Below are 14,937 nucleotides of genomic sequence, written 5' to 3'. Positions count from 1 at the left end.
CCTGATGGTGTCTACACAGGTGCCTATTTTCTCTTACTGGAAGAAGTAAATTTATTTTTTCTGTACTGACATTTCTGAAGTTTGTGTTTTCAATCTTATGGCTACTTCCTCTTCATCAAACGCAGTAGCCCAAGATGTGTCACATATTCCTGATGGTCAGAGTACCAGTTCTGTTTCCACACAAAACTGATCTGTTATGGGATTTGGGATTGAATTTTCTGTTTCCTCTCATACCCATTACTGGTATGGTAGTTAACATAAACAGGTGTCAGCTGAAACCTCAACATACTGAAGCAATGCAAATAGTAACAACGCTGCACATCCCATTTTTTAGGCAAATAACCGCTAATGTGGAATTTGGCCCCTAAGTCTTCCACAGTCAGCATCTGCATCTTCTTCCATTGCCCTTTTCCACCTTGCAACACGTCTTCCTCCATGCACCTATTTCTGCTGGTGTGTGAGGTAGAAACACAGCCAAAAGTTAACATTTCTTCCTAGGTAAAAGAGTTTCCTGGAATTTTGGTAGCAAACCCTTGCTTCTGGAATAAAGTCCTTCTATTACTATTGTCTCTTTACAAAAGGGAGGGTGGGACAAAGTGGACTTAAATACAGAGCTGAAGCATGCAAAGAAACTGAGAAAAGCCTACTTTGTGTTAAGAGTTACATAGCAGAAACCCAGTAGTCCACCACACTGGATTTACTTATTAAATGTTTTGTTGTGTTTTTTTTGTTTGTTTGTTTGTTTCTCCATTTAGCTACAGTTTCAGCCTCTCCCTTATAAATACCACTGCTGTGCCTGTCCTCAATGGCTTGTGTTTCTTGATCAAAAGCTATCTTTCTTCCTGGAAGAACACTATTCTTTAATATGTCATTTGTAACAACAGAACCATTAGGCCAATGGTAAATATAGTCCAAATTTCACTTCCTTACACTTTTCATTTTTGCTGAACTGAAGTAGATGAGAAAAATACAGAAACTTCAATGGGAATAATCTTGTGCAGATGGAGGAAACCCAGATGTATTTAAGTAGAGCAGCTCTTTGTCAGTCAAAGGAGTCCAAAGGACAGATGTGTTGTTTGTTAATCATTCAGAAAACCCTTGTGATTAGAAACTCCTAGATCTTGAAAAGGCCAGCCAACTAAAAAAGATACACTGTGCTCCAGCATTCATAGTATTCCACTTGGGAGAATAAGAGGATTCCTTGGCCAGAAGTAAGAACAATGTAAATAAGGTTATTATATTTAAAAAAAAAAAAAATCAGAGTGCATGCCCTGGAGGATGGGGATATTTCAGTTCCATAAATCAGCAAGGAAGATCTGGCAAAGTTCAGTGTCCAACTGGCATACAAATTTAACAAAAAGACTAGTGCAGACATTTCTTTAAAAATCTGAAGGAAAAACAGAGGTAGAGACAAGCCAATGAATTAAAATCCTGTGAAAAGCAAGTGAAAGCCATTAGTAAAGAACCTAAAAGCAATACAGTGTGACCTCCAGAGAGTATCCCCAAGTGTACAGAGTGTAAGGGTGGAGAAAAAACAGAGTTCCAATGAGAACATAAATAAAAGCCTAAAGTCATGGAATATAGAAAGAGCTCACCATGCACTCAATTCTGTATGGGTAAGATGTTTTACTTTTATACAGTTCATTTGATACCCTAGGTTAGGATTGATAATTCCTGTTGCATTTAATCAACATCCTGATAGATTATTAAATAATTATTTGTATTACTTAGGAGACAGTCAAAATCAGGGATCTCAGGTGTCAAACAAAGATGAACTATATATCTGCTACCCCCAAGTATAGACAAATAGATAATACAACAACAACAAAAGAAACTAAGACTAGTCAACAGTATGATCAGTCATTTCACTGCATCATCAACATATTTATTTGCAGTATTTCTGTAGACCTCATGGCAAAGAAGAGGCTAAAGAAGAGTTTTGAAGTGTCTTTCCTAACCCATGGGGAGATCCCTCCAAACATGGAGGACAACTTAGCAGAAAGCAGAAGATATTTGCTTGGAAATCCAGCAGGGAAAGATGCCTTCACAAGGAAATGAATGAGACCCATTTGGTAGCAGTATGAGAGCAGCGATAGAGCAGTGCAGCTTGTACAATAACTGCAGCAGAGGAAAAGAGGAACTGAGAGGTTGAGCCAAGTTGGTGGTAAAACATTTAAGAAAGGTAGCTAATGGAGAATGACAAAGATTTCAGTCTGGGCTAACAGGGACAACTGTATGTCCTGTTGAGATATTATACAACGTTAAGACATAGAATAAAAAGGAGGAAATCTGAGGCACAAAACCTCCACAGACAGGGAGGAGGGAATTGGAGAGGATCTGTTTGTAAGATGTGCCGAGGGAATAAACAGGGAGGTAGAAGAGAAATCAGGAGAAGACAGAGACACAGCAGCCAGACCAGACATGATCTCAAGCAGACAAGCGCAGTTGGATGGGTCAAAGGGGACGAGCAGGGACACTGATCAGAGATGCCGCAAACTCCGGATGGAGCTTCAGTCATGCTGAGTTATGAGGCAGCTGCAACAGCCACTAACAAAGACTTGGCTCAGATAAGCACCATAGTTAAGTACTGAGACACACTGGAACGGAACGGTACTGCACAGCAGAATCATCTCTTTTTCTTGTTATTCTTAGGTATAAAGATTGAATACTGTAGAGCTTCACAGTCCATCTGTTGGAGACCATAGCAATTGAAATCATATGTGAACAGTAGGACCCTGGTTTGGAAAAAAAAAAAAATGTAAAAAAAATCTTTGGACATAGTTCAGTAAATTTTTTCAGTCCAATCAGGCACTGAGGTCTGGAAATAAGCAGGTGAATGCACCCCTGATCGCACAACAGATAAATTTATGATCAAGGCAGGTATCATTTTCTTCTATCCTGTTCTACCTTCAGTTTTCTTTCTATAAATCAGAGTTAACTATTCTACTACAGGTTTTATTTGTCATGTTTATTCTTGGTGTCATGGCCTTAAATATTTTTTTGTCTCTTAATCAGTCTGCCTCCTCACTGGTTGCTGCCCCTCCTCAGTATGTATTTCTGTACCTATTTCATATGAAAAAATAAAAAACAGTAAGAGATCAGTTAACAGTAACTTAAAAGTAAGATAAAATAGGCAACTGGTAAGTTTGCACCTCTCAAAATATATGGCATGCTCATCGTAGCATATTATTGTAGCTTATGAGAATGATTACTGCAGCATTGGATCTGAGGAATAAAATTCTATACGTCTGATTAGCAAGGATTTGCAAGCTTAGCCATTTATTCCATCAAACCTACCTACGCATGGAGAATTTAGTAAGGTGTTATAATATTTTCTAACTAGTAATACTAATGTTCTCTCGGCATGCATATTAGCTATCCTGTACATTATTTTCTTGTTTTGATTCTTTAGGAAAAGTGTGATTAACATCTCACTGTCTATAAAGTCCCACTGCTCTATACTTAACAATTTTCCTGTCTCAGTTATGTTAAGACTTACTGAATGAAGAGGGAGATCAAGATATTCCAATTCTATTGTTGAGTATTTCTTCTGTAAGTAGAAGACAACAACAAAGAGATCTGCCTCCACATCAAATACCTTCATCTACTTTAGGTCCAATGGCAGTTTTCCCATTTACATCAGTAGGTTTAGTATACCCATGCATGCTCATGAAAAACTTAACTCTTCTTTAGTATATTTTTTTTCCATATGCAGCTGAGGGCTTGGGGCAGAATAATGTTAACAGCAGCAACGTAACTTAAAAACAACAAAAAACAGTGTGTTTATAACTACAAAATTACATCAGCCAACACAACACCTGGTTACCCATTGTCATTTCTGAAAATTCAAAAAGGATCTTAATAGCCACAAACTACATAACAGAATCAAGTTTGCATCTCATGCCTACTAATTCTGAGACTGAGTTCTGATCCAAGGGAAATTTCACACACAAATAACTCTTCGCCCAGAACAAAAAAGTGATTTGCCCACAGTCAGGTCTGATGCGGGAAGCCCTGTCAGATAACATTATGAATAAAACCAAAATGAACAAAATAATTTTCCATTTGAGTGACAGAGTTTTTGCCTAAAAAATATCTTAAGTGCAGATCAAGTTTTAAGTAAAGAAGTAAAAAATTACTAGAAGCCTTTCAAGAATTACGTAAGAAAATAAACATTTGATCTGGATAACTGGATGAATTTCTTGCTATTTCATTTCAACATTTAGGTTCTCATAATTTGAGGCACAGCCTAAAATTAAGAATACGTGCTTAAAAAAGAAACTCTTGACAAAGTATGATCTGCCAAAAACATTCATTTCATGTTGTATACCATGCAAACAAGTATTAAATTTCTGTGAATTCACAGTTACTTTCATAGTAATGACTGTTGTGGACAGCAAGTAATAACAGAGGCAGGCCAGCACAACAGATCTACAGCAAAATATGTGGACACATCATTTTATGTAAACCAGCATTTAGTTATTACTGTTGGTTTTGAGGAGCAGTGTTGCCAGCTGTCACAAAATGCATAAGCAGTTCATAATCATAATAATAGTTCCTCAGACAGCTGCAAGACCATAAGCAACCAATTTTTATTCCTCAAAGGCCTTCATGAAACATACCATTTAGTTTAAAAAAGGACGGCTATTTCAGAATACATACACCAAAAATAAAAAGGAAAAAGGAAATTTCTCTGTTAAATTAAATGGATTTGTAGAGTGGCCCAGCCAGTACATTCTAAGCATCCAAAAAGGAAGCTACAGTTACAAGACATATAGGACTAAATTACAGTAGATCAGTTTACATTATGAGTTTAATTTATTAAATTAAACTAGATCAGCTGCCTTCATCAGATGAGGGTTTCACACCTTGTCATTCCTACTAAACAGAAGATTAACTCAAAGTGAACAAGGTTGAATCAATTAGTCCAGGCCTACTTCTCTATAAGGGCAGGAAGTTTAGACTTGGATAAAAGCTGAGCAACAGTAAACAAACACAAATCTTCATAACCTTCACATCACTGTTGCTCATTGCCACCAGCCAGATTTCACCTCCCTCTACTACATTCCATCAGAAGCCATGTTATGACAGTTCCTTAGCACAAAGAACAACTTGTGCCAAATGGGGAAAATGGGTTATTGTCAAGCAGAGACCTGGGGATGAGAAAATGAAGCCAGGCTCTACACGGCACAGAAACACTTAACAGCAGAAATGGATGAGAACTGAAATTCAACAGAAAGTGCATAAACAAGGCAGGTTTCAACCTCAGTTTTCCTACAGAAGCTACAGAAAGATGTAAGGATTGGCCTACTGACTCAGACCAAAGGGCCCATACTTATCCAGGAGGCTAACTTGGACAGTCACTAAAAGACAGCAAGTAAACCTGGCCAACTTCTGTGGCCCACACAGAATGGCTGAGTTTGGGAGGGACCTCTTTAGATTACCCTGTCCAATTGCCCTTCTCAAGCAGGGCCACCTAGAACAAAGAGGGCTTTTGAATATCTCCAAGGATGGGGACTCTATAACCTCAATTGTCAGCTTATTACAATGCTTGACCATTCTCACAGTAAAAATATTCCTGTGTTCAGATGGAATCTCATGTGTTTTAATTTGTGCCCATTGCCTCTTGCCCTGTCAGTAGGCAGTCCTGAGAGTCTCCCCTTTTCTTCATTCCCTTCCATCAGGTCTTTACACACATTGGTAAACACACCCCCCTGCTCCCCTCCCCAACCCTTCTCTTCTCCAGGGTAGCAGTTGCAGCTCTCTCTTCCTCTCCTCATTTATGAAATGCTCCAGTTCCTTAAAATCATCTTTTTACTCCTTTGCTGGACTTGCTCCAGTAAGTCCATGCTTCTGTTGTACTGGGGAGCCCATAAATCTAGATGTGTCTCACCAGCGCTGAGCACAAGGGAAATCACCTGCTGACAATACCCTGCCTAATGCAGCCCAGGGGGCTGTTGGCAGCCTTTGCTGCAAGGTCACATCGCTAGTTTGTGTTCAGATGATTGCCCACCATGACACCCAGGTCCTTCTCTGCAGATCTGCTTTCCAACCAGTTGGCCTCTATCTTGTACTGGTGTCTCAAGTTGTTCTTCACCAGGTGCAGCACTTTGCACTTTACTTTATTGAACTTCATGAGGTTTCTTTCTGCCTGTCTCTCCAGACTGTAGATGTCCCTCTGAATGGCAAAAAGCCTATCTAACATATCAACTGTATGAATCTGGATGAAGAGGTGGGTTCATCACAGTTTTGTTCAGTATCATGATGACCCCTTTAGTCTTTTTATCATTATTCTCTCCAGGATGCCTAACATCTTGACAGTTTTGGCTGCCACAGCACATTAAGCCAACAGTTATGTAACTGCCAGTGATGATAAAATCTCTTTCCTCAGTTGCAGCATTCAGTTTTGAGTACAGTTTCCTTCTTTTTAGATGCATAATCTTCCAGTAATTTACACATTTCATCAATTCATCCTGTTTTGTGAGGTCCCTATGTGTTTCTGTAATGCAAGCATGACATTTTTCCAACTAGGCAACCTAGTAGCAGATGCTGACACTGCTCCAAGCCCTTCGTCCAGAGCATCCATGAAGACATGGAATAAATCTTTCATTGGTACTTTCAGTGGTCAAAGTAACCACTAAATCCTATCCTATGCTTTCTAACCTTTTACCAGTCTTCAGCCCCAAAGGAACTTTTTCTGCATTCACATGGTGACTTACGTGGCTTTAATAAACTTTGGTATGAAAATCTGTCAAGAGCTTACTGAAAATCCAGTACGTCCATTAGATCCACTTCAACCATGCATTTTTTGATACCCTTGGAGAATTCCAATAAGCTAATGAGGCAGGACTTCTCTTTAAAGAAGCCATGCTAACCTCACTGAAACTTTTTCATGCATTTACAGACTGCTTTCATTATTATATGCTCTCATCTTTACAGGGAAAAAAGTCAGACTCAGCAGTCTGTAATTCCAGGATCCCATATAGTGCCTTTTCCTAGTGGCAATCCACAGTCCCTTGGCACAGTTATTGTTTGCTATGAAGCAATAGATTACACTGGCCACAAACTCTGCAATTTTATATTACTTATTAGTCATACATAAATTTTCTAAGGTTAAATCTATGACACAATAATTTTTATTTTTATTTTTTTTACATCCTCTACCCTTTCCCCAAGTTTTCCACTACATCAGATTCCCTGGGGAAAAACAAACAAACAAACAAACAAAAAAACACATTACCACAAATATTCACAAATTCACAGCTGAAGCAAAAACTTCTAGAACTTGCTCAGTTTTCTTTTCATAACTATATTATGCAGCAAATGAAGACTCCTAAAAATCATGGCATGAAAAACATACCAAATATAGGAAGAGCATAGAAATATTCAGACTATGCAACAGAATTGCTCAGAGTTGGTTGTTTTCCTTTGCAAAGGCTTGTACAAACATTCTGTTCAATTTCATATCTGTGGGAGTTTGCATCCCCCGCATCTAGTGTTCAGATACAAAGTCACATGAACCCTTATTCTCATAATAAACATGCCCAGCTACATCTCACCTAATTTTTCCATGGCGCTGAGTTTAATAAAAGCTGGATTTAACTCCATTATTTGGACAAGACTTATTAAAAGGTTTCTGATATAGAATCATTATTTTTTTTATCCATATGTGCAGGCTCACCCCTAAGTTTATAACGAATGCTGAGATTACAAGAGGATCTGGTACCTTATGATATTTTGCATGACACCGGTTCTACAGAAAAAGATAACCTGGAGATTAATTTACTGGCTCCAGGATATAAACCTATCCTTTTGCAACTGAGGAAATAAAGAAAAATGAACAAAAAAAAAAACCCACACCATCATTCACACTAACACCACTAAGTATTATCAAATGAAAAAGTTAAGGTGAAATACAACACAATTTTCAAAAACACTTCATTTTTATGAATGAATTCTAGTATTTGGCCAATATATATCAGAACAAATTTGGCTGCAATGTCCACCCAGTGGTGGGCATTGTGCCACATGAGACACCTTTTCTTGTAGCAGTAGATATTCTTCAAACACGTGAATGAAGGCAAACTTTATAAGTGCTCATATTCAGACTTCAGATAATTACAGCTTCACTGCAGTTTAGGCTTCGGCATTTTTACTTTTCAATAGCATGCTATCACACTTGTGATATAACCAAATAATCAATTACCAAAGCAATCAGAACTACAAGTAGCTAGCTCTTTCAAAATTGCCCTTAGTCTGGTGTTGTGGTGAAAAAAAAAAAAAAAGCTGAAAATTTTCCTAGTACAATCATGACTTTGAAAGGTGCATTTCCTTTGTTCTAAGTGCTTATTTATCAAAGTATGCACATCACAAAAAGTATTGTCATGCCATGTATCATTGCTGAAATATTTGGTTTACTCGCGTTTGAACATGCTCTCTCTGAAGCTGTAGATCCTGGCTTTTCAGCCCTCTATGTACAGTAGGAACACTATATTGTGTTTCTTTCACCAGAGACTTTGATAATAGAGCTCTGTCGTGCTTCCTTGTTGGAGTTTGCATTGCCTTAGGCTGATTTAGAAGGCCATCTGGAAATTGCAACTGATTAATTAGCTGTGAGCCTATGATGTGAAGAGGGCAGATGGAACACAGCACTTCATTGCTCCCTGCTCTGCAAGAGCTACCAGTCCAATACTAGACCCACATTAAGGCCCCAGTCTCTTTCCAGGAAGATTTAGGTGTGTCTATCACAGTGATTATATTTCCTCAGCTGCTTTTTCTCCCAGTTCTGTGATACCAGTGCTGATAAAGATGATGTCTAAAAACCATGAAGGAAGGGAGCTGACAAGAGTGTTTTCAGCATAAGTCCCAACTTGTAGAACTGAGGCAAAACCAGTTTGGTTTTATATGTATCACTGCTAGATGTATTTCCAAATGAAAAGCCATGGTATTATAAATCTAATTGTTAACTATAAGAGAAAACAACAACAAAACAAACAAACAAACAAAAAAACATACATCTGAGAATCCTCTTGGCCACTGTGCATATACCAGATTCACTTGCACACATTAAATAAAACCATATTTACAGCCTCTTACTTTCTGGTCAGAGATATGTACGCCCTACACTAAAGTTCTGGTGCTGTAAGTAGCATAAGTATCAAAAAGCAGCTCTAGGCTGAGGCAGAGAGGAAAGCTATTCATCATCCCAAGATTTATCTTCCCCACTGAACCTTCCACCTTACTCTGCCTATACACTCTCAGTGAGAAGGACATGATGAAATGAATATCAATGAATACCTCTTCTTCCTTCTTCATGCTACCATACTTCTGAGAAGAAAAAAAAAAAAAAAAAAAAAAAAAAAAAAAAAGATTCATCTCTATTAGTTTGTCTTGATAACCTTGTGCTCAGCTTGAATTTACAAAGTCAAGAGACTGAGCTGGCTGATCCCTTTGGCCTAAAAACTGTGAGTAATGTTAGAGAAAACAATATCAAAAAGAATGAAGATTTAAAAAGTGACTCTTTTTCATTCTCCAGTTTAGCTATTGTGAATGTCTGAAGACTAATAGAGCACACAATAGAAATGGTAAGTATATTATTACTCTAGATAAGGTAATTACACTTCGGAGCTCCAGGCATGAATCAGTACCCCACTGTGTACAATACAAGGTCTTATGCAATCACAGAGGAATATCTGATGCAAACATTACAGCAAAGTGAGAGAGGCAGAGCTTATTTACTCCATTTAGAGTTATTGCTATGTATAAACTAAAAGTAATCAAGCAGCTCTGCATTTCTTTCTGGATGCAACTGTCATGGATATACTAATCAAGGAAGATGAAGTTATCTAACATAGCATGTTATGCAGAAAGCAAATTATTCTGTCATTCTCTCCTTACTATTTTGTCAGCTACTTTTACTTGAAAATTAATGAAGACAGAGAAGTAAAAAAGCATCACCTTTGATAACAGCTTTTTTTGCACAAACAGTATCATAACGTACTAGCTTAAATTTAAGTCTCACCTCTTTCAAATTCATTGCTGATGAAATATATATACATAAGCATCACTAAAAGCTGCACTTTCAGAGCTTTTCTGAGAAACTTGGCCATAACTGACATTTAAGAAATCAACAACATCAAACATTTGCCAGAAGGTTTCCAGTAAGAGAGGAATGTAGTACTATAGCACATTTGCAAATAATGCAGAGAAAGAATTTAAGACAGTAGTTGTTCAATAAACATGTTTACAAATATTTCATTGTACTTAGATTAAAACGATATTTCAGTCTAGATTAAAATACCAGGCTCGGTATTTACACTTCAAATCCATTTTCTCTCTTTAAATTACTTACAAGCCCACGTTTTAACATACTAAACTCCTGATGAAAGGCAGAAAAAAAGCCACCAAATGCCCACTCCAAAAAATCCTTCATTCCACACTGAAATCTGAAAACAGAGTCAACCTCTGCCTATTTGATTCCATCATACTTGCTGGCATTGGCCTTGCTATTTTCAACTTGTCAAACAGTCCACTGACTAGCTATTTTAACCAAATTATAAATATTCCAGGAGCAGCCCAAAGGAAAGAAAAACCATACATCTAGCCTGCAAAAGCCTTCCAGTTCTTCAGTATTTTCCAAGTGGATAAGTCTGAAAATCTTTATTTTTTCCCCGGTTGGGTAAATCATGTATCAAATGTTAGCGCATACATTAAAGGACTCGAGCTCTTTGCTTGTCTACAACAATTTGAGGAGTCCAAGGCTCCTGATATTAGCTAACAGCAATACACATATATGCAAAATCTTGTTTACCTTTCCCTCCCATTCTTCTTCTCTCTTCTTCCTTCTTTAAACCATTCCAGTACCCGTGTCTTGACATATTGAACTCCACACGTTAGGCTGCTTTTGATTTGTGAGGAGAGTTACAATAGTTAATTACAGAGCACGGTCTTCTGTGACTCAAACATTTTGCATTTATAGGCTCTTGATATAGTCCAGAGCAAGAGGCTAACCCGTATTTAATTTGTCCAACACGTTTCTGGTTAAAGTTCCATCAAATGGGTGACTGGAATCCCTCCGATTCAGCTGGAAAAGTCACTTTGAAGGAGGCGTTTATTAGCAACATTTGCCTCAGTCACAACAGGAGGCCCTGAGGGCCTGGGGAAAATCAGTGGTTGCTTATAATAGTCAAACCCAGCTATTCCCCACAGGATAAAGTGTCAATAATAGGTTAGATATTATTATTTGGAATTGATTTTACAGCGGGTATAAAATTAAAGAAAGTGAGGCCGTTCCTCCAGGCGGAGGAGGCCTGGGCTTTGAGAGGCCCTCTGGCCTGACCCCCACGGCCCCAGCCCGGCGAGGCAGCAGCACGGCCGGCCTCCCAGCCAGCACCCAGCTGCTCGCCGTGGAGCATGATTAACATAGCTGAGGGCCCACAGCACTTAGCACAATTAAATCAACAGGCTGTAGTTCATTCCTCCAGCCTGACAGGAAAAAGGCGCAGAACCCAGATGCCTGCCTTTGCTTTCTTCTGTCTTTATGTTTGCTGGGGTGATTTTTGCGAGAGTTTAATCCTCTCTGCGGCCCGACGTTCACACGAAAATTTAGTGCGCATGTGATTTTTGACTGAAAACATCTAAAACCAGAGTATCATTAGCTCACAGTCTTTTCAAGTGATACATCCAGTAGTTAATTCTGAGGGGATTCTACATTAAAACAAGAAATGTTTTCAGTAGTATTGTGAAAGAATGTGCTAGGCAGCCTTTAACTGCAAATATGTTTCTTACGCAGACTCTGAAACTTCTCTGTAGAGATGACCACAGACTCCTTGAGCACTGGAAGACTGTATCAACTGAGGAAAAAGACATTCTGTAGTCTTTTACAGTCTCTTACACTGTGTTATACATCATACTGCCCTGAGAAAACAGCTTAACGAGAGAGTCCTGCCTTATCAGAGTGACTATATTACTATTGTAAATGCAATGAAATTATACTTTGCAGAACACAGCAAAGACCTTCCTTAAAAATCTCTGCAATAAGAAGGCCCTTTTTCAATAGCAGCACTAAACAAAAATATGAATATGTTCTCTCTCTTTAGGGTCCCAGACAAGTGATGTAACTGAAAGTTCCTCCTGTTTAAGCCAACAATTATTATTCTTCTCTGTTTATCTCACTGTCCCTGGAAAATTTAACGGATACTGCTCTAGAAAGCATTAATTTTCAAATGTTTCATGGAAGTTAAGCTCCTCGTTGACAAACACCTCTAAAATTTAGCCTAAGCTTAAGACCTGAAATGCTATAGGCACTTAGGAGCCTAAGTCTCAGTGAATCCCTAGTACAATTCCTTTCTGAAAACGGACTATTTCATAAATCATCAAACATTTTGTCTAAAATAGCTGTTTTTTCCCTTTTATAATCCAGTACAAATCCACTAGTCCACTTAGACTTATATCCAGCAATATCAAGTCTAAATTTCACCAACCCTATGTAAAACCTTGATTATCCAAAGCTCATTTTCAATCCTGTTTTTGTTGTTGTTTGTTTATTTGCTTGTTTTGTTTTGGTAGCTGTGTGGGTTCTTTGTTTGCTTGCTAGTTTGTTTTGGTTTTGCATTTTCTATTTCTGTTCTCTTCTCCCTTTGCCCCTTCACATTTGTCTATTTTGCCAGTGCTTCCTCATCTCCTCATCACCCCTCTCTCATTAAGACTTCCAAAATTATTTTTAAGCATGTCAAGACCAGGAAAGCAGGAATGAATTTCATGATGTTCACGATATTTTGAAAGAAACCAGACTGTATCGAGAAAATGTTCCACATGATGTTTTCTTTTTAAAAAAGGTACGCTGTTTTACCTGTCTCAGAAAGTCCTGTGAGCCTGAAGGTGGAAACCATTGTGCTCTTGATGCAGGAGGTACAAAGTACATGGCCTGACTGAAGAATGAGATGATGAAATATTTGTTGTCTGCACCAAAATGCATTAGCCACAATAATTTCTTCTAAACCAGTCAGTGAATTGTTTTTTTCTCAAGGGAATCAAGGAAGCATTTGCATACAAGCAGTGCTTGAATAGATGTTAACAGAGTGTCAGTGTTACAGATACAGGCCTGAAAGCACCACACCCTAATGCAATGTTCTTGACATTTGACAGCCTTTCATCAGCACACCACCCAGCTCTGTCCTGAGCTTTCACACAAGATGGTGGAATCCAACCAAGTACAGAGCAAGAGCTCTCTTTCATGCACATCTGGGAGTCCCAGAGATAAGAATGCTAATACAAAACCTTAGTCATCCAGCACTGTTTTGCATATTTTGGCATGGCCTTTCTACTATGCTTGCAGAAGGAAAAATACAATGTCCTGTATTTTCTCTACCTGCAAGTTGCTAACTAATTGTTAAATCTTCATGGCAAATATGTTCTTGGGAACAGCAGGAACTGCTCTGTCTGTTGATACCTTGCATATATCTTAAATTACCCTCATTCTCTTCCCTAAGCTGTCATCAGACTATGAATCTCAGGGCTGGGGTGAACTTGGTAAACTTTCTTCACTGGCAGGGCTAAGCAAAGTTTGAGAAAACAGTGCCGGTATAAATACACATCTGACTTCAGCACTAAAAACTCAGCTGGGATGAGAGCTGGAAGTAAAAAATGGCTAATTTCACAAACATGGTAGGAGAAGGATACCTGTATCTTACACAGAATGCAACAACAACAACAAAAGTGTCCCAGCTTGGTACCTGGTTCCCATTATCAGAGCATCTTCTCTACATTACAGGAAAAGAAACAGCCCTCATGGGACCATGATTTGATTTACATCATCACATAACCAATACATTAAATAGTTATTGGAGATGATTTTTGCCATGTCCTTGGTGCAGTGCTTTCTGATGAAGTGTGCACAAAACACACATCTGGTCTATTAAGCTATGGAGACATTGTGTGAACCATATGGTAAGGGCTGATGAAAAAAGAGACCAGTGAAATCTGCAAACTTAAATACATTTGCCAGAGCTGGGGATCTGATTCTGGTAATAGCCAGTACCAAGCTGGGATAACATAATTAAAAACGTGTGATGTTACATGGCTCCAAACATAGCAGGAGATTCTAGTGAGAAATCTAACGTGCCATGTGAAATGCTGAACTTCATTAGGTGATGCTTCTAACCACCACATGACATTTCTAAAAAAATAACCTATCAATACAACCCATGATAGTGTGAAACTGTGCAATTTTCTCTCTCTCTTTACAAAAAGTACCAGCTTAAATAGATTTTGCCACTCGTGGAAAGAAGCTGCTAGGTTTCTACTTGGGTTTAGTATGCCTGACTAAAAAAAAAAATATATATATATATATAAATAAAAATAAAAATTCATAGACATCTTTGAAATAAAGCTTTGTAGCCAATGTTACACTTAAATTTCTCTAAATATAAATTATTTTTCAAGTAAGCTATTGGTCTATTGTATTAAAAGAGTTTGGAGCATTACGCCTGAATTTTTGCTGAAGGAGAGAAACAACAAATTCTGATTATATAAAACTAATGAAAATGCCTTTGCGGGGCTTAAAAACTGGTGTTTTAGATGGTCAATGACAAGATTTGGGCACACCTTTTCAAGTTTTCAGTTTTATTTCATATACATGATTATCCAATTTTTATTTTTTAAATAGGAGCAGGTAGCAGTGCTGGGTTCTGGTATTAATTACACATGGAAACAGAAAACCTGAAGTAAACCTGGTAGCATTTTAAGAATCCAGCTATTGTGAATTCATCTGGAATTCATTGGGCTACCCCTGGCGGTAATGAATTCATGCTGTATTAGTAGTAACGTCACATGTACACTAATAGATGTTCTACTGAGATCAGTATTATTTAATTGACTCAAAGGATTAGTTTAAGATCAATTTTCTTTTAACTATATTTTTAACATAGCTTTCTATTG

General features: G+C 38.0%; 1 long non-coding RNA gene across 1 annotated transcript; it reads right to left on the bottom strand.

The window, feature by feature from the left end:
• Positions 1–1,735: 1,735 nt before the first annotated feature.
• On the bottom strand, positions 1,736–11,379 carry LOC137855231 (uncharacterized). Its single transcript, XR_011095616.1, has 3 exons — positions 11,011–11,379; positions 10,811–10,900; positions 1,736–2,735 (listed from the first exon to the last, which is right to left on the bottom strand). It is a non-coding gene; the product is annotated as an uncharacterized lncRNA (long non-coding RNA).
• Positions 11,380–14,937: the final 3,558 nt, after the last annotated feature.

This window comes from Anas acuta, chromosome 4, assembly GCF_963932015.1.
Source record: "Anas acuta chromosome 4, bAnaAcu1.1, whole genome shotgun sequence".
NCBI classification, from domain to species: Eukaryota; Metazoa; Chordata; class Aves; order Anseriformes; family Anatidae; genus Anas; species Anas acuta.
Note: the sequence above shows the minus strand (reverse complement) of the source record. Positions and strands in the feature narration are given on the sequence as shown.